General features: G+C 44.1%; 1 long non-coding RNA gene across 2 annotated transcripts in view; it reads right to left on the bottom strand.

The window, feature by feature from the left end:
• Positions 1-2966: 2966 nt before the first annotated feature.
• LOC101178953 overlaps positions 2967-23242 on the bottom strand; it is a 148257-nt gene continuing 127981 nt past the window's right edge. For both annotated transcript variants that reach the window (XR_001114223.2, XR_004032719.1), the window contains 2 exons: positions 9173-9355; positions 2967-3340 (listed from right to left, as the gene is read on the bottom strand). This is a non-coding gene — a long non-coding RNA (uncharacterized LOC101178953). The remainder of the gene's footprint in view (positions 3341-9172; positions 9356-23242) is intronic.

Raw genomic sequence — 23242 nt, 5'->3', positions numbered from 1 at the left:
GCACAAGGAAAACTTCTCCAGGTAGAGGAAGGATGAAGACCTCATCCTTCAATCTTTGCTTCTTGAACCACCTTCACAGATTTCACAGGTGCTAAAAAAGTCTATCTCCTCCCAGGTCAGCAAAGAAAAGCAGCATCCTTTCTCTTCTGTAGTCAACCTTCATTCAGGCTTAATGGAGTGAAAAAAATTATAACCCTCTTCTCAGAGAGGACTGTCTTTGTTAAAGAAAAGACCCTGATAAACATCTGGGGTTAGAAGGTGAGACCCTGAATCATGGCTTAGCTGAAGACAAGCTCATTAGAAGATAATTAAACTTTTCTGAATTAGAATTCAATGGAACTTGAACAGAAAAGATTCACTGGGGGATGATGGAGAAAGAAGAAAGATGGCAAGCCACGTGGTTGAGAGGCCAAAAAACCGCTAAGAACAAGGAGGTCTGCTTCAGATTCCAAAGTCATTTGCTCTGCTCTGATGTAACTATCTCCACAGCTTCCTTACCCCTTCAGGACAGTCTGCTTTACAGGCATTCACATTGAGTACGAGTGGCTTTTTTAGTGGAAGTCAAGTGTATAGGCCAAGTCTCACATGTGGGTCACTTTGATGTAAAACAAAGACAACATCTACAGACTGAAGAGCTGAGTCAGAAAACTGAACTAATCCAGTGGAAGCAGGAACTCAAAAGCCAAGGCTGACCACAAGCAAGTCTTTTTAGAATTTGTGGATATTGTAGGGGTGATTTTTCTTATCCTCAGGTCTTTGAATTGGTATTTGAGCCCATCTTTATGCATCTTATAGGACAAGGTAGGATTCTCTGGGTGCCATGTATGTGGCATATCCTAGACAAACTCAGCTAGTTTATCCCAGCATCTTTGGGATCTGCCTTGCCTCAGGAGTATCTGCTCCTAAGGCAGTGAGGCTCTCTACTGTGTCAATGTGAAAATAACCATTATCTTGTTATAGAACCAAACTGGGGTCCATTGGCTCAGCACAGTAAGACCAGATACCCACACCAAGGTTCGTAGCAGGAAAAAGGAAGGTGTTTATTTACAGGGCGCCAGGCAAGGAGGATCGAGCAGCTAATGTTTAAGTCCCAGCCTTCCCCATATTGCTTGTAGGTGAAGATTTTTAAAGGCAGGCATAAATTTCAGGAAAGCAGAAGTTACAGACAAAACCATAAATCAATATTGATTTAGCTAAGTCTCTGAACACCTGCATATTGATTTTGGCCCAAAAGGGTGGGATATCTTGAAGCAGGGGGCTTACAGGTCATAGTTAGATTCAAAGATTTTCTGTAATTGGTTAAAGAAGAGAAGTTTTGTTTAAAAATTTGGGGTCAGTACAAAAGAATGTTACTCTGGTTGGTTATGACTTCCTCCAGGGCTCTCAGAAAGAAATTTAGAACAAAGAACAGTGCTGAGTTCAGTCCCCAGTTCCCCCTTATCTGAGGTTTACATGCAAGAAGATCCATGTGGTGGGGGGGTCCCAGTTTCTGAGAAGCAACTCAGAGACATGGTAAGATGTTATCTTTAGTTTTTGTAGGGGAACGAAACATTCTGTGATTCTAGCTTCCCTGGCTATTGTTTTAAGCTACTGTTACCTTCTTGCTTATCAAGTTGCTTATTTACTTCTCAGAACTAGCTAGGTGCCTAGAATTTCCCTTGAAGGAACTCAAGATCTTCCTTTCTTTCCATGTTTGGGGTTGGGGTAGGGAAGAGGTCCTTAAGAGGAATTCTCTAATCCATCTCAATCTTCTCCCATAGCCTGTCTCTCTCCCAGTTCAGAGTTTTAGGACCAGAAGGAGGAATTCTTCTCCAATTTCTCTTTCCTTCTTTCCGGGTCTCCAATCTTCCTCAGACTTTATGCCACCACTAGAGATGAAGGTAGCTCACCCCCGGTGGTGGTTCTCACTGCTGTCCGCAGAGGGTGTTCAGAGACTTAGCTTCTACCTTCAAGATATAAAGAAAGAGTTCCAGAGATGTTTAATGGCAGATCCCACTGAGGTAGCCCCAGGGCCTTTGCTGCCCATCTTTGGTGGGACCTACTCACCTCCACCTGTTCTGTTCATGCTTCCCAGACCCTCTCCCAGGATTGGAGAGATCCTCCTGTTAACCACAGCATTCTCCCTTACCAGATGGCCAAAAGAAGCCTGTGGGACGTCTATAGGGCGGTCACCACTCTCCCCTGCCAGGGACAGTATCATCTGGCCTCTCCATATCAGATCATATCTCCAATCAGATGCCTGATTCCTGACCAGGGCCTCTATTTCTTCCAGACATTCCAGTGGGTTGGCAGAAGTCACTATGTTGACTGTTGGAACTTTGGTCTTAGGCCCAGCCTTTGTCTTTTCTGTGGCCACTCCTGACCTCCCTTTATCAGTTGCTTTCTTGGAGGAATATTTAATAGAGAAGAGCCAGGGCCCCCAGGCTCAGGCGCTCCATCTGCCTTGTCTCTCAGAGCCTCAGCTACCTCTCTTGGCTGCCAGTTTGGCCCCTTGTCAGTATCCTGTGGAATTTCTGCCTCCAAGGTCTTCTGACCTCCCCCGCTCTATTTTTCTGGGGTGTCCCCCAACCCCTGGCTTTCCTCTTCGGGGCCTTTTGTTTTCTGGCTACACTATTGGTTTGAGCCATTGCTGGACTTGCGGGAACAAGAAGACAACAGGCGAGAAAGCCCTAGGTTTTAACTTCCCCCAGCAATGTATTCCCTCCATGCCCAGCCACTGGGCATTTGTAATGTACCCAGAGCCTGGTCATGGCCTCGAACGCATCTTTCTGTCCTATATCCCATTTAGAAAAAAAAAATCTGCAGCTAGCTCACTGCCAGCGCTCATTTAATTTTACATAAACACACTCCTTGAAGCTGAAGCAAATCTGACTGATTTTTCAAAGTGAAAACAAAATATAAAAACTGTTCTTGGAGTTATTTCTAAACAGAACTTGTCTCTAATCCTAATGTAACAGAAATGTATATGATGATCAGTATTTAATTTTATTTTTCATGTGGTAAATTTCAAAGCACGGAACAAAGGCAGAACATCACATTCTGCACAAAAATATTGCATTTCTCTCCGGACCTTCTTGCTGTCTTTATCATTATGTGCTCAGCAAACTTTGAGCGACCAGTTGGATTCCGTTTCCCTGATGTTGGTGGTACACTCTTGGGGAAATGTCTTCCAGACAGGGAAGAAGTGTGATATCATCAGAGCACGGACAACCTTGAAGACTTTGCTGCCCTGGCCTGTGATGCTTTTCCAGCATTCTTTCACTCAGCGTCAGTCTGAAGTTTATATGGCTCATCGTGTGCTCAGGATTATCCTTCCAGAACAGCATGTAGGAGCTTAGCACTGCAATGTTTAGAGGGTGGCAAAAGAATTTCTTAGACCAGCTGGGCCCAATGGCTCATGCCTATAATCCCAGCACTTTGGGAGGCCAAGGCATGTGGATCACCTGAGGTCAGGAGTTCGAGACCAGCCTGACCAATGTGGAGAAACCACGTCTCTACTAAAAATACAAAAATTGGCTGGGCGTGGTGGCACATGCCTGTAATTCCAGCTACTCGGGAGGCTGAGGCAGCAGAACCACTTAAACCCAGGAGGTGGAGGTTGTGGTGAGCCAAGATCGTGCCATTGCACTCCAGCCTGGGCGACAAAGCGAGACTCCATCTCAAAATAAATAAATAAATAAATAAACAAAAAAGAATTTCTTAGACCAAACCTTGTGCCTTTTGTGCTCAGTTGGATAGGAAGTGAGCATCTGATCAGCTAGTCCACTGCTCCCGCATTCTCGTGATAATCCACAATGACACATGGTTTCTTAGTCTTCTTTCCATTTCTGTTGTTTACTTCAATCACCGTATCATTGTGGAATGTTGACAACATTGTCACCTCCTTCTTGTCGCACCATTTCAGTGCCATAAGCTCACCACAGAATTAATATCATGTGTAGGAATGCTACATTTTCTAGGATTTGACATTTTCAGCGATCAAGAATGACTATATTTTATAAACGGAAATACCACTACTAAAAACAGAATGCTATCAATAGAATGATATATTTTGTTTCCAAAGTCAATATACCACAGCGATGCAAAAATAATAATAAAAGCGAAATATTCTGTGGCAAACTTTGGGGGTAAGATTAGGACTGTAATCTGTGAGTTATCTTGGGGTAAACTCTGCAGCTGCAAGTGTTCCAGGGCAAATGGGAAATGGGTTAAGAAACCCCTTTCCCACTGCCTCTTTAGATTACATAATTCACTCTGGTTCTCCAGATGTCCTACTTTTAATAACACAAGCTAAAATTTATTGAGCACATCATATGTGCTAAACACTGTGCTGAGCACTTAACTTTCATTGAATCATTTAATTCCTACCATGACCCTGTAAAGTGGGAACTATTATTCCTTCACCTCAGAACTGAGGTGCTGAGAAGTTAGGTAACTTTCCTGCATAGCTAGAAAGTGACAGACTCATGATGAAGCCTGTGTTTTTTATCTCTATGCTCTACTGCATCTTACTGGGCCTTATTATGTCTGTCAGCCATTTCCTTTACCAAAGAGAACACCCTACTTCCTGCCCACCCAGTGAGTGGATAAGTATGTTTGACCAGCTGTCCTTAGCTTGGCACATGTAATGGGTATCAAGTAGTGTTTGGGGGGTGGATGGAGAGGTAGATGAGTAGGGGGATAGGTAGGGGGGATGGGTGGATAGATAATGGGCAGACAGTTGGATGAATAAGTGAATGTATGGGTGGATGAATGGATGATGGGTGGCTAGATGGGTGGATGAATAGATACATGAGTGAGTGGATCATAGGTGAATAGATGAGTGGATGGATGGATGGATTAATGAATAATTGGATGATAAGTGGAGAGATGGGTGGATGAGTAGATGTGTGGATGAATGGATGATGAGTGAATAGATGGAAGGATGAGTGGATGCATAGATTGATGGGCAAATGGACGGGTAGATGGAGTGCCACATGATCAAGGGTCTTTTGTGAAGAAAAACATTTAGGAACACAAGAAGCCCAACTAATCTAGAGCTACATACTCTCTGGCTGATTTGTTGCCTCTTTTCTCCAGATCCTATAGTCTATTCTGTTTGTAGGACAGCTTCCTCTAGGTATCTAGCCCCCACAGAACAAATAGAGCAACTGTATTCCCTCTAACAGTTGCTTCTGCCTATGTTTATTTTCATAGGTGCTTCACATTAACTTTGGAATTCAAAATGGATTTGCTCAGGGTGGCTTGGTTTTCAGTAAGGCTGGCTGTTCCTTGATTCTGGTGGGATCCTGTGGCCCAAACCTGACTCAGAAGCATTGGCCTGCGGGATGCATTGTTTATGTCTGGAGGTCTGAGGCACCCCCATTGTGCAGAAACAAGGAAATCCACATTTCCCAACACTTCGGCTACAAAACAGAGGCTAGGACTGAATATAGTGTGCTCTTTTAACTCTGAAAAAGTTCATGAAAAAGTTGAGCTTGCAGGCTGGGGACAAACTCCCTTATCAGGCCTTTCCCCTTCACTTCCAGATTCCTATCGACCCTCATCCTAACTCCCACACAACTCCCAGCCCTCTCTTCTTGTTCCCCTGATTCCAGATGACAAACTCACTCTTGCTAAGGTGTTAGTGATTTACTTCTTTTCTTTACCATTAGGAAAAAATTTCTGCAATAAAAGCCATATTAAACTCAAAGCCAGTCACTCAAATTTCCCAAGCAAGTCATATCCACAGGGCCTGTCATTCAGGCTGTTAGTTTTATGTATTCTTTTTATTAACATTACATTTAAATCCAATTGATCAGAAAATAACTCAAGCCCAAGTTCATTTCCCATTGACTTTAGTGTTTCTAGAGGTTCTTCCTGTCCTCCTCAGACTGAAGGTGTGGGGCACAAACATGCTAACCGTTCTCACCAATCCCGGGACCCTCAGCTCATGTCTCACTGCAAGGTATGCAATTCACCAGAAGTGGCCTGCCCTGCTCCTTACATAGGGCCTACTTGCCCCTTCGGAGTGACCAAGATGCTCTGGCCATGAGGCTGGGGCTGCAGTGCTCCTCTGGCAGTGTTCTATCATTGTCCTCAAGTACTAGGTTGGTGCAAATGTAATTACGGTGTTTGCCTTTTTTTTTTTTTAAAGGCAAAAACTGCAATTACTTTTGCACCTACCTAATGGTTGTAGTACAGGAAGGTAGTACAGGATGGTAGAAGAAGCCAGGCATGAGGGTACAGGAAGGTAGAGTTACCTCCGCTGGAGAGTTTTCAAGATGTTGACCAATGCTTGCATTTTGACATGGGCATGAAAGAAAGGAAAGAAAAAATTGCATTTGCCCTCCTTTGGTCTCCCTCTAAGCTTTTTGATAAGCTCTACATGCCCAGCTCTAATCCTTTTGTCTGATTGTGAGCTAAGATTACAGGTAAACTCTGTGAACTTTCTGCACGAAAAGTTATATATGCAAAAATGTTCCTTCCCTTGTGCTCTAAATCCTGTTTGCCATTCAAATAACAGTGGGAAATTGTTATCGTATCCGATCAGCCTATTTAATGTGAAAGCAGATTAAGTCTTTATGCGCTGTGAACTCTGGACAAACCTGCCCATGACAGGTGTATCCCCACCCCAGCAATCGTTCATGCTGGGGCCCCAAGCTCCTTTTATTTCTTCAGATGGAGGGAAGGTGTGCTTTTGGCAGGGAGGAAGCAGTCAGTGTGAAACTGGAGAAAGGCATCCAGTCTTCCAAGTGGACACAGTGTCCCCACGCACAGCTAGCAAGCATGGTGCAGGCTGATTTCAGCCAGCTCGGCCCCTCAGGGATAGTGTGTAAGGTGCCCCAGTCCCTGGGGTTACCTGGCTTTGCTATGAGGATCTCTGGCTGCTCTGGAGAGGGTTAAAAGTGTCTTAGCTTTTGGAATGCTTGCTACAGATTTGCCCATAATAGACCTAAAAACAGCAAGCGTGTCAGCGTTGGAGCAATGAGAGTATCTAGAGTTGGCAGGCTGGCCAGGGGGCTGTATCACCCCTGCGAGTTCAGAGGCATTTCTCATCAATGCCCACTTGGCAGAAAGACGCTGAATCTCAACCCTGGCACATTGAAAATTTCTCTGAAATTCTCCAGCCCAAACAGCTCTTAGATGTGCAAAGCATAATTGACAGAAACTTGAAGCTAGAAGCCTCCTTGAAAGGCCGCCTATGCCAACCCCCAGGTTTTAGGCAAAGCCACCCTTCAACTACTCTAGAAAATACTCCTGGCAGCTGATGGAAAGATCGCTGGCTTGAAATTTCCTTTTGAAAATATGATGGATGAACTCCGAGGGCATCCCAAATCCTTGTCTTTTTATTTTTTAATTTTATTGTGTGATGAAAGAAAAATTCTCTGAAGTCAGACGTCAACAACTCACCCCCGCCACTATTCTCCTCCTCCTCCTCTTTGGTTGGTTCCCTGGGAGCCCACCGTGAGACAAGATAAATGAGCAGCAAGGTTTTTGAAGCCAGTTCTCAGGAACAACACCTGTAAGAAAATAAACGAAGCAGGACTGAGCTGCAGTACAACTGTCATGCAATCGGAGCAGCCTCAATGTAGCAACCCGGGCAGAAAGTACTTCTCTTTCCCTCCATCAAGGGATCAGTCTCAGTAAAGGACCGGGATTGGTGCAGATTGGGTCCCGTGCCCACTCCCTGGTCCGATCACTGTGGCCAGGGGATAAGTGATTATGATTGGCCAGCCCCAGGTCACATGGCCACAAATACCAGGGGAACGGAAAAGCTTGCTGGACAGACGAAAACAACAGGTACCACACACCTGTGAAACTACCTATCAAAATTGTGAAAGACCAGTGAAAGTATACATAACTGTTTGGGAGGCCCAGGCGCACGGATCACCTGAGGTCAGGAGTTCAAGACCAGCCTGGGCAACGTGGTGAAACCCCATCTCTACAAAAATACAAACATTAGCCGGGCATGATGGTGGGTGCCTGTAATCCCAGCTACTCGGGAGGCTGAGGCGGGAGAATCGCTTAAACCCGGGAAGCAGAGGTTGCAGTAAGCCTAGATTGCGCCACTGCACTCCAGCCTGGGCGACAGAGCAAGACTCTGTCTCAATTAAAAAAAAAAAAAAGTATCCATAAGTGCTTAACAGAGGACGCAATGGGACACACCCAATAAATGGTCACTGTTGTTTCCTCCAGCAGCACCATAAGAAGGAATACAAACAATCTTTCTTCTACAGTCTTGGAGCAAACAGGTGCTGATAAAATCAACATTAGTTCAAACCTCACCCCCAAAGTTGAACTGAGCCTGAACCTTTCTGAAGAATGAAGAATGTTTAGCAAACATCCCCCTTCCGTGTGCCTAATCTTCATGTATCTTTGTACTTCCTCGGCCAGATGGGCCTGGACCACCAGAAACGTCATGAAGATGTTTATCTCCCTGAAAACTTCGATGGTCCAAAAGTATTTCCGAAGAAAGACAGTCCTCAGTGTTTTTCTGACCTCTTCACAGAGCCAGAGCCAGGGCATTTGGATGAAGTGGGGAAAATTCCTGTGTCCGAACTGAATATCAGCATCCTGCGATGTCTTGTTGCCAAGAATGAGTCATGTATGTCCTTCTCCTCCTCAAAACTATAAACCTCTCCAGAACCTCCTGAAGAATTAAGGACAGAGAGTTCTGGGCCCTCGGTGACAAGCCTACTCCCCTGCTCCAGTGCTATGCTGTGGCCAATCAGACATCCCAAAGTTCCCCAAACTCCAGGGTCACCTGCCCTCTGCCTCCTTATCATGCTCACTGTTCCCTCTACCAGAATATGATCTTCCCATCTACCGCTCCCCTAACCCAACCCTCAAAATCCCACTCATCTTCAAGTCCCACCACAAAGCCCTTCCTACCCTTTCAACCAACCATGGTTTTGACTATCTTTAGTCTCCTTATGGAATATATATTTTGCCTTATGCTATGTTAACTTGAATGATGATCTTCATAATTTATTTAAAGAATATTTATCAAGAACCTACTATGTATCTGTACTAGGCACTGGTGAGGAGATGCATGAGATAAAACGAACCCAGCCAATCTGGGGCTCTTTGCAGCCCAGGTGCAATGTATTTCAACTGATGATTTTCCAGCATTTTAAAATTCATTTGCTTGTCCTACCTAGCTCATGCATTAGGTAATTCGGTCACTAACCTGCTCTGAGTTTTGGTGTCCCTCGATGACAAAATGAGAGCTTCAGGCTACATGGTCACTGAAGATCTCTTCCCACACAGCAGTGAATCTCTCATGTTCTGTTGTTGCCTTGTCAGCACTTCGTCACTTTGCTCCTGTTTTTATCATCCAGCAATACAAGGTGTCCCTCTGAGCTTCAGAAAACTGGGAGCAGAAGTTTGGAATTAATACATAATAGCATATCTATGTTTGCTGAACATAAACAGTGTGGTGGTCAAGTTGGTGAAAAGCCATAACCTCTTATCTGGACCACAATCTCTTCATATGTAAAATGGGATAGTGGGAGTAAAGGTCACTAAGACCCCTTCCAACTCTGATACTCTGTGATTCATAATCATCCCCTCTTTTGCTCCCACAAGAGCACATCATGTTCTGCAAGGAGATGGCTGCCAAACCACCTGGAAGAGGGAAGCAAACACTCATCCACCCCGAGCCTCACCCCAGGGAGACAAGCTGAGTTTGAAGAAAAGGCTGCAGTGGAGTCCAGAAGGCTTGGGTTTTAGCTGCTGGCCCCATTCTCTGCATAAATTTGCTGTGGGAACCATTTGAACAACATTAATCTCTGGAAAGAGCAACAGTCAACATTACTTGATTAAGTAACTCATCCTCCTTAACTCATCTCCCAGCTCCCTTTTCCCAGGTTTGGTGCCTCCCGGGTCCTGACCACAGTCCCGTGGGTAGAATGAACCACTGTCTGCAGCACCATGTTGAAGACTCCAGCTTCAATCAAAGAACTTGTTGGCCAGCTACCTGTCACTCAAATAGCTTGATGGAAGATGAAAAATTTAGTCAACTAACACTGTTCCAAGCAGAGAGGCAGCTTTTTAAATGGATCTCCTTTTAGCCTACTATATTCTGTCTTTGTCCATTCTTGTAGATGTAACAAAATACCTTAGACTGGGTGATTTATAAATAATAGAAATTTATTTCCCACAGTCTGAAGGCTGGGAAGCTCAAGACCATGGTGCCAGCAGATTGGTGTTTGTTGAGATGTTGTTCTCTGCTTCCAGGGTGGCTCCTGGTTGCTGTGTCTTCACATGGCAGAGGGACAAAAGGGGTGGAGTCTCTCCCCCAAGCTCTTTTATAAGGGTTCTAATCCCATCTGTGAGCACTCTGCCAAAGGTGCCACTTTTTAATACTATCTTAATTTGGGGGCTAAGTTCTAACACATAAATTTTGGAGGGACATACACATTCAAACCATAGTATTTTTCATTTCCCTGTAAAATGTGCTGGCCAATGCCTCTCAGCATGAAGCCCACACCCTATGCTTTAGCTCCCACCAGCTGAGCTATATGAGCTATATGCTTACCAGGGGGCAGCTGCACTTGTCCCCAAGCCCGTTTATGGCAACAGTCCTTTAATTGTAACCATGTAATTTACTTGAGTATCAAATAAACCAATGAAATACAAGTGCAAAAAGAGATCTGTTGGTTATATAAAAAGAAAACTAAATTAAGGGGCAAACAAAAGTAAATTTCTAAAAATATTTGCAGTCAGTTTTGATGTTTGAAGTAAGTGGTGGTGTTTGATGAAAAATAAGAAAAAACGTAGAAAGATTCGACACTCAGTCCTATAGTGTCTATATCTTCTTATTTCCCTTTGAAGAAGCCAAAACAAAAAATTATAAATAAGACAGTGTATCTGTAGTTTATAAAACAAAAACAAAACACAAATGCCAATCAGAAGGACCCACACTGAAAGAAAAAAAAGTCTTAACATCAAAACATTGACTAATCTTTTTTTCTTTTTTTGAGATGGATTCTCACTCTGTCGTCCAGGCTGGAGTGCAGTGGTGCAATCTCAGCTCACTGCAACCTCTGTCTACCGGGTTCAAGTGATTCTCCTGCCTCAGCCTCCCCAGTAGGTGGGATTATGGGCATACACCACCATGCCCAGCTAATTTTTTTGTATTTTTAGTAGAAACGTGGTTTCACCATGTTGGCCAGACTGGTCTCCAACTCCTGACCTCAAATGATCTGCCTGCCTTGACCTCCCAAAGTGCTTCAATTACAGGCATGAGCCACTGTGCCCAGCCACGAACAATCTTTTAAGTTAAAATACAATATATAAGATATGTTTGAATAAGTTTTGTTACTTTTTAAGTACAAACCTAAAAATATTTTAACTGAACATAAATGAATGACATTCTGTAGTCTGGGACCCAGATATTTTATAGTTTTTCAACTTACGTTAATATTTTAGGATTGTCTCCATAGTTATTATGACAAATTTCAAGCACATATGAAATATAAAAGTAGAGTGAACCTCCATATCCCATTGTTCAAACTGTACCATTTATGCTTCTTCTTTTTCCTTTGCTGATGTAGTTTAAAACAAACTTCAGACATATCATTTTATTCCTACTTCAGGGATATCAGTAGATCTCTCTTAAAAATATGGAGATTTTCTTACATAATTGCAACACCATCATATCTAACATAATTAGCGACAGTTCTTTAGTGTCACTTAATACTTTTGCCTTTTCTTAGATTGCCCCAAAATGTCTTTTCACTGTCAGTTTGCTCAAATCATGATTTAACTACAGTGTACACATTACATTAGTTTGTGTCTCTAATGCCTTTTTAAATTTAGAACAGTACCCCCTTTTTTATGCTATTAATTTATTGAAAAATCCATTTTGTAAATAGATACGTGAAAATTTCAGAGTTCAGAGAATTTCAAAGAATAGCAATTGACAAAGTTTTATCGGTGAGAAATCCAAAAAATGCCAAAACAGACCCCAGATTTCTCAGGGTGCTCAGGGAGCTAATGTTGTCATGGCCCAGGGAAGAGTTTCCACCTCTTTCAGACTGACAAAATGAGCAAAGAACTGGAGACTGGGTTGAAAGATGAAAGGTTTAAAGTTCTGAAAAACAAAGATTCAAGCCATCAAGGAAACACAAATCAAAAACACAATGAGATACCACTTCATACCCACTAGGATGACTACAATCAGAAAAAGATAATAAACAAGTGTTATTGAGGCTGTGAAGAAACTGGAACCCCCATACGTTGCTACTGGGAACATATTTTGAAAAACAGGCTGACGGTTCCTCAGAAATTAAACAGGTGAGTGATAACCCTGAAATTCCACTCCTAGATATACACTCAAGAGAAATGAAAACATATGTCCACACAAAAACTTGTACGTGAATGTTCATAGAAAATTATTCATAATAGCCAAAAAGTCAACACAATCCAAATGTCTATGATGAATGGATAAATTGGTAGAACCACACACTGGAATATTATTCAGTCATAAAAAGGAATGAAGAACTGCTATGTGCTACAATGTGGGTAAAGCTTGAAGATATTAGGCTAAGTAAAAGAAGCCAGCCTTCCGAAGGACACATATTGTACGATTCCATTTATGTGAAATACTCATAATTGATAACTGCAGAGACAGAAAGTAGATTAGTGATTGCCTAGGGCTTGGGAATTGGGAGGATTGGGGGAAGGATGACTAAGGAAATTCTTTTTGGAGTGATGAAAATGTTTGGAATTAGTAGTGGTAGTTGCACAATTCTGTGAATATAGTAAAAGCCATTGAATGTACACTTTAAATGGGTGTATTGTATGTGAATTATATCTCAATAAAGCTGTTAAAGCACACACACACACACACACACACACACATACACACTGGGTTTAGGGGTCCTGTATCTGCCAGGCTTGAGTGTAGAGGGGCCCTGCCCAGCAGGGGTTCACCTCCGCAGAGGATAGAAGGGAGCCTGCTTGGTAGCTGTTGGAAAGAGTGACTCAACAACGCCAGTGGGGGTCACCAAGGGAGAGCACATGGTCACCCTCTTGGGTCCCTACAGTCTTCTGGAGTGGGTTGTTCTGGGTTAGGAACCAGATGGCCTCTTGACCCTGATTTCAGTAATGCTGTGAAAGGAAACCCAAGGGGAACGTGAAGGAGAACTGATTCTCCTTTCCATTACTGGCTGCTTCACTTCTTCTCAGGCCTGCACTCACCTTTATTTTCCTGCCTGCCTTCCTGGAGAGCAGTGAGACGCAGGCCCAGATCCTTCATACAGGGGAGCGGGAAGAGAGGGAGGAAGAGGCTGCCCATCAACATTGCCACCATGGCAGCCTCCTGCCCCTGAGAAAGTGGAAATGCCCAGGTATGACATGAAAGCAGGTTTTCCCAGGCAGCCAGAGGAAGCTAAGATCCCACGTCCCCGTGGCTTCAGGTGGAATGTGCTGTGGTGGGTGGGCTGTCAGGCAACATCTAGGCCTGAGGTCACAGAAGAGGAACAGTGGGACGGTGGTGCAGAAGTTTCCTTGCCTGATTTTGAAAGTCTTACTAAGGCTGTTCAAGCTGCTGGTCTTATCAGAAATGGGTATCTGCCTGGCCCACACATTTCCAATTATCCCTCTGGCCACAGGATCCTGTGCCCATCTGGCAAATGAATGGGTCTCAGAAGAAGCATGTGGTCTCATGGAAATTACAGAGCTCAACTGGATCTGCAGAAAGGGCTCCGGGCCGGCTGTGAAAATGAAAAGATTCCATTTGTGGAAGGGCAGCGGTGGGTGGGCCAAATTCCCAGGAGGCTTTGAAGATGCTCCTGGGCATCAGCCGGCCTTCCAGCCTCCTCTCTCCTCACTCCCACTGCTTCCAACTGCTGGTCCCACTCAGAGGAAAAGTGGCCACAGGCCACAGCCCTTCCTGGTAGCTCCACGGGAATAGGTAAATAAACAGAAATAAGACAAACATAAATAAGAGTGTAACTTACAAAGCATGTGTTCCCAGGGAGAAGAATCCAGAGAAAACACAAAAAGTTGTCTAGAAGCCCCAGCCTAGATGCTAAAGAAGTGCTGTCTTCAACGCTGTAGAAACTGATACTCCACCCCCTTCTTCTTTCTGCTTCCAGTCCTGTGACCCCAGGAACCATCCTCTTTCCCTAGGACTATGAGCCAGCATCTCTCCTCTGTCCCCTCCAACCTGCCGTCTTCCCGCTCCACCCAGCACACCTGCAGGCAGGAGTGACAATCGTTGCTATGTGGAGTGGGCAAGTGTCTTGACCACTGTCTTTCCCATTTACATCATGCCTGTCCTAGGGGTAATAACAGTACTCACCTCACTGGGTGTGCTGAAGGTTAAATGAGAAAATGTATGCATCCAGCCCAGAAAGCATAATATGTTTTCTTTTCTTTTCTCTCTCCTCCTCTTTTCATTCTTTCCACAATCTTTCCTTCCTTCACCAAAAGTTACACTTTTCCAAGCTTAAAGCTCCATCTTGGCATCAACTGTAACCTGAATATATGCCATTCACAGCTGATTTGCAGGGTGCTGTGCCACACAGTTCTGAACCCCAGTGAGGGATCAATCCACACCCAGTCCCAGCTCTACCAGTCTCTGGAGCACTCTGCACTGCTCTCTCCAGCCCTACCTCATGCACAGGAAAGGGGGCTTGGCCAAGTTTAGCATGTCATCACTGGCAGTCACACTCTGACCTGCAGTAACTTCTGCACTGGTTGACATTCACTGTGTTGAACATAGAAACAAGAGGCTCCCTGTAGCTGCTGCCTTTTGTGGGCTTCGCCATCATCCTCCTGCACAGGTTGGTTCCTGCGAGGGACGCAGCTCTAATGTGCTTCCTTTTTTACTTCTTTGGGCCCTAGCCGCACCAACAGTATGCGGATGTTCTGTGACTGCTACAAGGACCCATGTTAGGTGTCACTGAAGCAACCTAAGCAAGCATGAAGGGATGGGAGGTGTTTTTTGGTCAATTCTACAACCCCGTAAATAAGACTCCAGCCCTTCACTTTGGGGCCCACACATCACAGTGAAACAGCCAGGCCCATCAGTTTGCTCCAGTGGAAAGCAGTGTCCCAGGGAGAGGGTGATCGTTCTCTTCACATAACTAGAAACTGCCCAGGAAGCCTCAGCTGTGCAAGAGAACACTCACCAGCCATGTTCCATGCACTGAGGCTGCTGCCCTTCACCCTGAGGTCTCCTGACTACATGGTGATCCCTGGCTGGCTGGTGCAAGGTGACCCGCCCTGCCTTGGCCCCATTCCTGCAGCATGGACCTCAGTGGGCGATGGAAGTCACCCTTTTCCTGAGCTTCTAGAGTGGATTTCCCCCAAAACTGGGCTGTGTGGAGTCTTGTGCATGTGCTGCGTAGTCTTGAGAAATGCTCCACCAAAGAGAGACAGAGAGAGAGAGAGAGAGAGAGAGAGAGAGAGAGAAAGAGAGATTCTATGGGCAGTATATTTAGAAAATATATTTATAATTAGAAAGTATGGTATAATATATTCCTCTTCAACTGCTGTTCCCCCCATCTTGGAGGCTCTTAAGGTGTATGAGCTGATGAAGAGAAGGGAGAGTCTTGCAATCAAGATGTCTGTTTAACATCATAGGGCCCAGTAGCTCCCAGATCAGTGGAACACAGCTTGGGAAATGTGGCTCCAAGAGAGGTTCAGAAACCTGTTTGGACATCCAAGCCACATTCGGAGCCTCTTAAATACCACTTCCCACGCTCTGACTCACATGGGGTCTGGAAATCTATATCCCTAAAAGCTCCCCACTCTCTCCTTTGCCCTGCATGTGGGTGGTGCTGGGAACCACTCTTCTAGGACTTGGGGGCAGGGAAGAGGTTGGGTGGAAGTCCCGGGTTGCTGCTTTCTTTAGCAGTTATCCCATTCACTTAGGGCTTTCCAGTGAAGGAGACTGCTGCCAATTAAACAGAACTCCCCTCTCCTTGGTAAGGGCAGCGTTAGGAATGCCCCTTTCTGGAATCAGCCTCTGTTTTCATCCTAAGTAAATCTGAGAAGGCTTTTTGCTTACATTTGGAACCTGTTCTAGGCTACAGGGAAGCAGCAGGATTAAGAAGAATGAATAAATGGGCTGGGGTTGCACATCCAGGGTGTCATCCATGGTGGTGGGTCTAAGGCCTTGCCTGGCCCCCAGGTCCTGCTGGGTCCTACAATCCTCTTTCTATCCTGGTGTATTAGTCTATTTTCATGTGCTGATAAAGACATACCCAAGACTGGGAAGAAAAGAGGTTTAATTGGATTTATAGTTCCACATGGCTGGGCAGGCCTCAGAATCATGGCAGGAGGCGAAAGGCACTTCTTACATGGTGGTGGCAAGAGAAAAAATGAGGAAGAAGTAAAAGCAGAAACCCCTGATAAACCCATCAGATCTCGTGAGACTTACTCACTCTCGCAAGAATAGCATGAGAAAGACTGGCCCTGATGATTCAATTGCTTCCCCCTGGGTCCCTCCCACAACAAGTGGGAATTCTGGGAGATACAATTCAAGTTGAGATTTGGGTGGGGACACAGAGCCAAACCATATCACCTCGGCACAAAATTGCATTTAATTGTCTCACACACTACATTGCTTCACACCTCTGTGCTTTGCTCTCAGGATTCCCTCTGTTGATACTCATTTACCCAATGCTTACTTTACTTGGATAAGTCTTTTACCAAAGATCGGCCCAGGTATCATTTTCTTCAGGAAATCTTCCCAAATATCGGTTGGACCCAGTGCTCCTCCTCTGTCTTCCCAACATGCTAGGACAAAATCCCATTTTAACACTTAGTTCATAGGTGCTGAAAGGATGGGTTCATGAGTCCATGTGTTACTAAGCAATCAATGGGCTCGGTGCCTGATGCACACAGAAGTCAGTACTATGGCACAAGCTTTTGAGAAAAGAAAAGTTTTATTGCTAGTCAACTGGCAAGGAGGTATTATCTGACCGGATCCTGCAATTAGGTGTTGCCAGGAGGCATGATCTGCCTAGACCCTGCCGTAGAGTGATGCCAGAGCTTGATCTGATTAGAGCCTGAATTCTGCCATGCAGTGTCTGCTTCTTTTATCAGTCCCCCTCCTCAGTCTACTCCTTGGTTCCAGCCCTTAAGAGCCCCCTGTGGTTGCATAGTTGCTTCATCTGGGCATGCTCAGGTTATGTGACCTTCAACCTGGGGGTCCATGGCAATTGAAAAACAACTCACAACTTTGTTCCATAAAAGTTGAGCCAGATTGGTCTGGTGCTGTTACACATACTTTCCCTGACACCAGCTCCACCCACTTCTACTTTTAAACTCTGTGTGTGTATAAAATACGAGGTCTCATTTGTGAAAATTCTTGCTAAAATTTTGTGTCATTTTAAAATGCAAATTGTCCACCTATCCTTAATTCCTCAGTGGCCCTGGCGGAGCTCCTCTACATTCATATTTTCAACTTATTGTCCTCTCCTCTCCCTTGTGAAGGGTTAGAACACCTTGACTGCACCTTAAATTTTTTAAGGTCAGAGAGTGTGTTTTATACATCTTTAAGCCCCTGAAGCCTAAATATTACCAGCTCATCTGTTGGTAATCTCTCGGGAGACAAGTTTCATTTATGTGATGATTATCTTTTTGGTTTCACATCCAGAAATCTAAGCTAATGATTTTTTTTTTCTTTTGCAGGCTTCCACATTAAGGACTCAGAAATTTCTAACACTTTACAAGGGGGAGGAGTGAACAGCAAGTGGTTTGGAAATCATGAATTTGTAGGAGCTCAGCAAGTGCTACTTAGGTCTAAGGGACACAGGGCAGGTTTGGATTAAGAAATGACACCAGTTTGGGGCCGGGCACAGTGGCTCATGCCTGTAATCCCAGCACTTTGGGAGGCCGAGGCCGGCGGATCTTGAGGTCAGGAGATCGAGACCATCCTGGCTAACATGGTGCAACCCCATCTCTACTAAAAACACAAAAACAAAATTAGCCAGGCATGGTGGCAGGCACCTGTAGTTCCAGCTACTCTCAAGACTGTGGCAGGAGAATGGCGTGAACCGGGGAGGCAGAGGTTGCAGTGAGCTGAGATTGCACCACTGCACTCCAGCCTGGGTGACAGAGAAAGACTCCGTCTCAAAAAAAAAAAAAGAAAGAAAAAAAAGAAATGACACCAGTTTTGGCCAAAAAGTTCTTAAAATGAGACTTCACATTTTACAGAAATAACAATAATAACTAAAGAAAAAAAAATTCTTTACCCTATAGATTAAATCTATTTTCTTTGCTTGTGCAACCCACTTATTTTCATGTGGAACCTGGACATCTGAACTAGAAACAACAGCACCAGTCAGGGTTCAGTGGGAGACTAGTGGTACCTGTGAGAGGGAAAACTGAGCTGAGGTCAAGAAATTGACGATCTACAAAGATGCGTGGGATTAAGGGAAATTAGTAAGAGATGATGAGATGCCCAGGAAGTAGCAACAGTCGGAAGCCATTACCTAGGTTTCCTAGATAACCCGGAAAGAGTTCCCAGAATCTGGAAAGAATGTAACAGCAGGGCAGCATTGTTCAACAGGGGCTGTGCCTTCGGTAGAAGAATGGAGCCACAGCCACCCATAGCCCACAGGAAGCTGGGGGAAGAAAGTCCCAACCTCACTCCCCTCCCGCCTCCAGTCTCCTCCCTTGGCCAAACTCAACAGAGGTCAGAGATCAAAGGAGCCTATTGATGCAGATCCTCAACTTTCTGGGGCACAGAGGATGGTGGAGAGGGAGGAAAGGGGATCTAAAGGGACAATTGTAGAATATCCAGTGCAGCAGCTTTTGATTAGAAAAAAAAGTCACATTCCTTTACTCAATATCCAAATCACAGCAACTCTGAGCCCCTACCTCCCACAAATTAGTCTTTTCCCCTCAAGCCCTGAAGAGGGTGTTGCACCCAACTTCCCTTACTGGTAGGACACGAGCCCCAGACCCTCACCTGCCACTGGCTTTTGGCAGGATCTGTGAATTAAAATTACATCCGCTCTTTTCTAATCCTAGCTAATATGGGCTAAGAGAGGATAGTCTTGGGATTCTGGGAACTTCCTGTCCAGCTGATTCACAAAGGTCACAGACCAGCTGTCTTCTAAAGTAAAACTACCTCCTGGCCATGACTGTAATATGCTAGAATTCTGGAGACCTTTAGACAAATGGGCTCCTGCCAGGCACGGTGGCTCACGCCTGTAATCCCAGCACTTTGGGAGGCTGAGGCGGGCAGATCACAAGGTCAGGAGTTCGAGACCAGCCGGGCCAATATGGTGAAACACCGTCTCTACTGAAAATACAAAAATTAGCTGAGCGTGGTGGCAGGTGCCTGTAATCCCAGCTATTCAGGAGGCTGAGGCAGGAGAATCGCTTGAATCTAGGAGGCAGAGGTTACAGTGAGCTGAGATCGTGCCACTGCACTGTAGCCTGGGTGACAGAGCAAGACTCTGTCTCAAAAAGAAAGAAAGAAAGAGAGAGAGAGAGAGAGAGAGAGGGAGGGAGGGAGGGAGGGAGGAAGGAAGGAAGGAAGGGAAAGAAAGAAAGGAAAGAAAGAAAGACAAAAAGAAAAATGGGCTCCTTCTGGGTGCTTTTACTAAACACTAAATTAGAAAACATGTCTTTATCTTGCAGTCAGGAGACGATGATGTATTGGATGTCTGCTCCATATGAATTAAATAAAAGGAGATGCGAAAGTAAACAAAAAAAATTGACTCTAAGTCATGAGAGAAACTTTTGCTTTCAAAATTTCATGACCATTTTGGACAAAAGCATGGGTTATTTCTTATGCAAAATGGCATTGTCTGTCCTTCAATGGCACTGGTTTTGTGATTTTCTGAGCTTCAGAGCCTCCTTCTCCACTTACCGCCTATTATTACTAATGTTGTCTTGAACGGAGACAACATGTTGTAATGAACCGGTTGTGAAATTTACTGGCAACTTCCAGGCATGCCCACCCATCCCAGAGTAGGATAAATAGGGGCCTGGAAATATTTGGTATGCTACAGATTATCATTCTTAAAGGCTTACCAGAAACATTTCAAGTTTGGAGCCCAGAAATATGATTTGAAGAATTCTGGCTAAATAGGCATTGGCAACAACTCTCAGAACCACTTTGGCTGGCTTGGGAGCGTGCATGACTCAACTTTCACCTCTTTTACCTCCAATCGGTTATGGTAAAATCCTGTTTAATTTGTATTCATAACCAGGATGCCTTTTAGAATGTTTCCCCTGAAGAAGGAGGAGATACGCTGGATTCTAGTGCAGATCAGAAACTTTGAGTATGAAAACACTGGGGGATTGGTATTAGGATGTTCTTGGCTACAAGCAACTAAAAATCCAATAAAAAAATCCTGACATAATGGAGAAAAATTCTGATTTCACACAACAAAAAACACTACCCAGATAAGATAGGCTGACTCCCAGGTTAGTGACATCATCAGAATCCCAACTTCTCTCCACTTTCTTGCTTGGCCATCCTCAGTGCAAATCTATTGGCCTGTCCTCAGGTTATTGAACTCACGGTTATAAAATGGCATTCACTGTTGCATCACATGAAAACACAAAAATGTCCAAATTAAAAAAAAGTTTCTGCATTTCTTTTTAAGAGGGATGTAATCTTTTCTTAGAATCCCCTAGGAGACTCCTGTTCATTTTCTTTCTTTCTTTCTTTCTTTCTTTCTTTCTTTCTTTCTTTCTTTCTTTCTTTCTTTTTCTTTCTTTTTTTCTTTAATGAGATGGAGTCTCACTCTGTCACCCAGGCTGGAGTGCAGTGGCACAATCTCAGCTCACTGCAACCTCCACCTCTCAAGTTCAAGTGATTCTCGTGTCTCAGCCTCTGAGTAGCTGGGACTACAGGTGCATGCCACCACACCCAGCTAATTTTTGTATTTTTAGTAGAGATGGGGTTTCGCCATGTTGGCCAGGCTGGTCTTTGTCTCCTGACCTCAGGTGATCCACCTGCTTCAGTCTCCCAAAGTGCTGGGATTACAGGCATGAGCCGCCATGCTCAGGCAACTCCTGTTATTTCTTATTGGACTGAATTGCATCACTGTTCAGGCTGAACCTGTTACTAGCAATAACAACCAGGTCACTCTGATTGACATGCTCTTTGATAGTCACTGACAGCTCCTTTTTAGCCCACTCTTGTCCCTTCTATCACCTGAGGGAGAACTATAAACCTTACATTGCTGTTTTAAGAGTGGGTTTGTACAATAGTTAGATACAGGTTAGTAATTTTCCAGAAACACAGGTTACTGAGACAAATGAGCAATTTCCCCAGCAGAACTGTCAGTCCTGTCAGGAGTAAAGGGAATGTTTTCTCAGTCAAGGGGCAGTTGGCTGGCTTAAGAGGCCAGCAAGCAAATTCTATGTTTAAAAGATCAATAATGGGTCTCCTGGAGTCAGAGATGAAATCTCACTATGAAACATCTTAGCTGCATCCAAGGTCACCAACAGGGGACATTATTGTTAATTGGAGGCCCATGTGATGGCGTTTGTTAAATAAATGAATCTGTCTACCAGTAGCATACACCTTTTCACTGGTAGTGTAGCAGTCTTCCTGCTCCTTAGCTCAACCGGGTCTGAGTTATTGTCTCCAGACCAGGAAGAATGAGGCAAACAGATACCGGAGAGTGAGTGGAGTAGAATTCATTAAGCAAAAAAAAAATTCTCAGGAGAGAGGGGATGTGGGTGGCGGTTTCCCTCCCCAAAGGGAGGAAAGTCCCCCGTGTGGCTAGGTCCAGGGCCTTTTATGGACTCAGAATGGGAAGTGTGTGCTGATTGGTTTGTGAGTATGCAAAAAAGGCTAAAGTGAAGACATCGCTCAAAGGTGGGCACAACTTTTGGTGTAGAAAACCAATTAGGAAAGGGTAGGTATATGTAAAATAGGTGAAGGGTGGGGATCAGTCAGAGGAAAGTGGACCAAATAGGAAGGCAAGTTCTCAATTTAGTCAATTTAAATTAGAGGATTTAACTTGTAGCTTGGCTTTCAGGCTTTAAACTGTCTTCAGCTTGGAGGTGAGATTTCACCAGGGACCCTCCCTTATCTGCCTAGGCATTTAGCTGCCTCCTGTCACTATCAGTAATACATGGTCCTTTGGGTTAAAGTCCTGCTCATGGACCTAACAGGTCCCACACTGCTACAATCATTTCTTCCCTACTCTCCCAGCTTACATCAGTCTCCCCACCTATTTTCTATCCCTAAAATCCTACAGCATGTACAGGGTATATACTTTAATTTATTATAATAGTGATTTGTCTTAACCAGGGAGACAGTGTCATATAAGAGTTCCTGTGTTCAAATCCTTGTTCTGCAACTTACCTGCCATGGGATCTTGGGTAAGTTATTTAATGTCTCCATTCATGTGTCCTTATCTGCAAATGGTATAGTAAGGGTGTCTAGTTGATAAAAGTGTTATGATTGTTACAGCTAAAATAATTGGTATACAGCAAGTGCTCAATAACTGGTAGCTACTATTATTTTTAAAATATGTTTGCCCTTTAGCTCAGAAATTCTACTTCTAGAATAAAGAACAAGTAATCATGAATTTTTATAAAAACTATATCTTCAGCATTTTTTATAATATCAAAAATTGGACATAGTATCAGTATACAAGAATAGAGGATTGGTTAAATACATTATAATATATCCATAAAATGGAACACTATTCAGTTATTAAATGTCAATATCTGTCTATATATGACATGAATGTTCAAAAAATATGATTACGTGAGAAAAATAAAGATAGAAAACAATATGGTAGTGAAGACCATACTCCTAAAAGGATGAGCCTCTCTGGAAGGGAATTATGCCAGGACACTTACCAAGATGTTAATGGTGATTAGGATTCTAGGCTATGTTTCTCTTAAATATACTTTCAATTTTTCTATAATCCATTTTTTAAAATAATTGTCTATAATTATATGAAGTCCATGTAGAAATTCAGACTCTCAAACTGTCTTATACTATTTATGTCCTGGCCTTGGCTGACCGTCTTGCACCAAGCTCCCTACTCTGGGAACTAGGGTGAGGCTGTTCTAAGAGGGGGTACTTAGCCAAGTGCAGCCCACCTTGGGTGGGCTCAGAGACCCACAAGTTGTGAGGAGCTCTGTCCAGCAGGGGGATGGTGAGCACGAGGCTGAGCAGCTCCCTTTGGGATCTAGACAAAAGCATGAGGGATGGAGTGGACGTCCTGGTAGGTGATAAGAACAAACCAGGACTTGGAGAAGGAAAGGAATAGAGATCCCACAAGACAGAGAAACTGTGTGAGTAAGAAAACGA

The sequence above is a fragment of the Nomascus leucogenys genome, chromosome 12 (assembly GCF_006542625.1).
Source record: "Nomascus leucogenys isolate Asia chromosome 12, Asia_NLE_v1, whole genome shotgun sequence".
Lineage (NCBI taxonomy): Eukaryota > Metazoa > Chordata > Mammalia > Primates > Hylobatidae > Nomascus > Nomascus leucogenys.
Note: the sequence above shows the minus strand (reverse complement) of the source record. Positions and strands in the feature narration are given on the sequence as shown.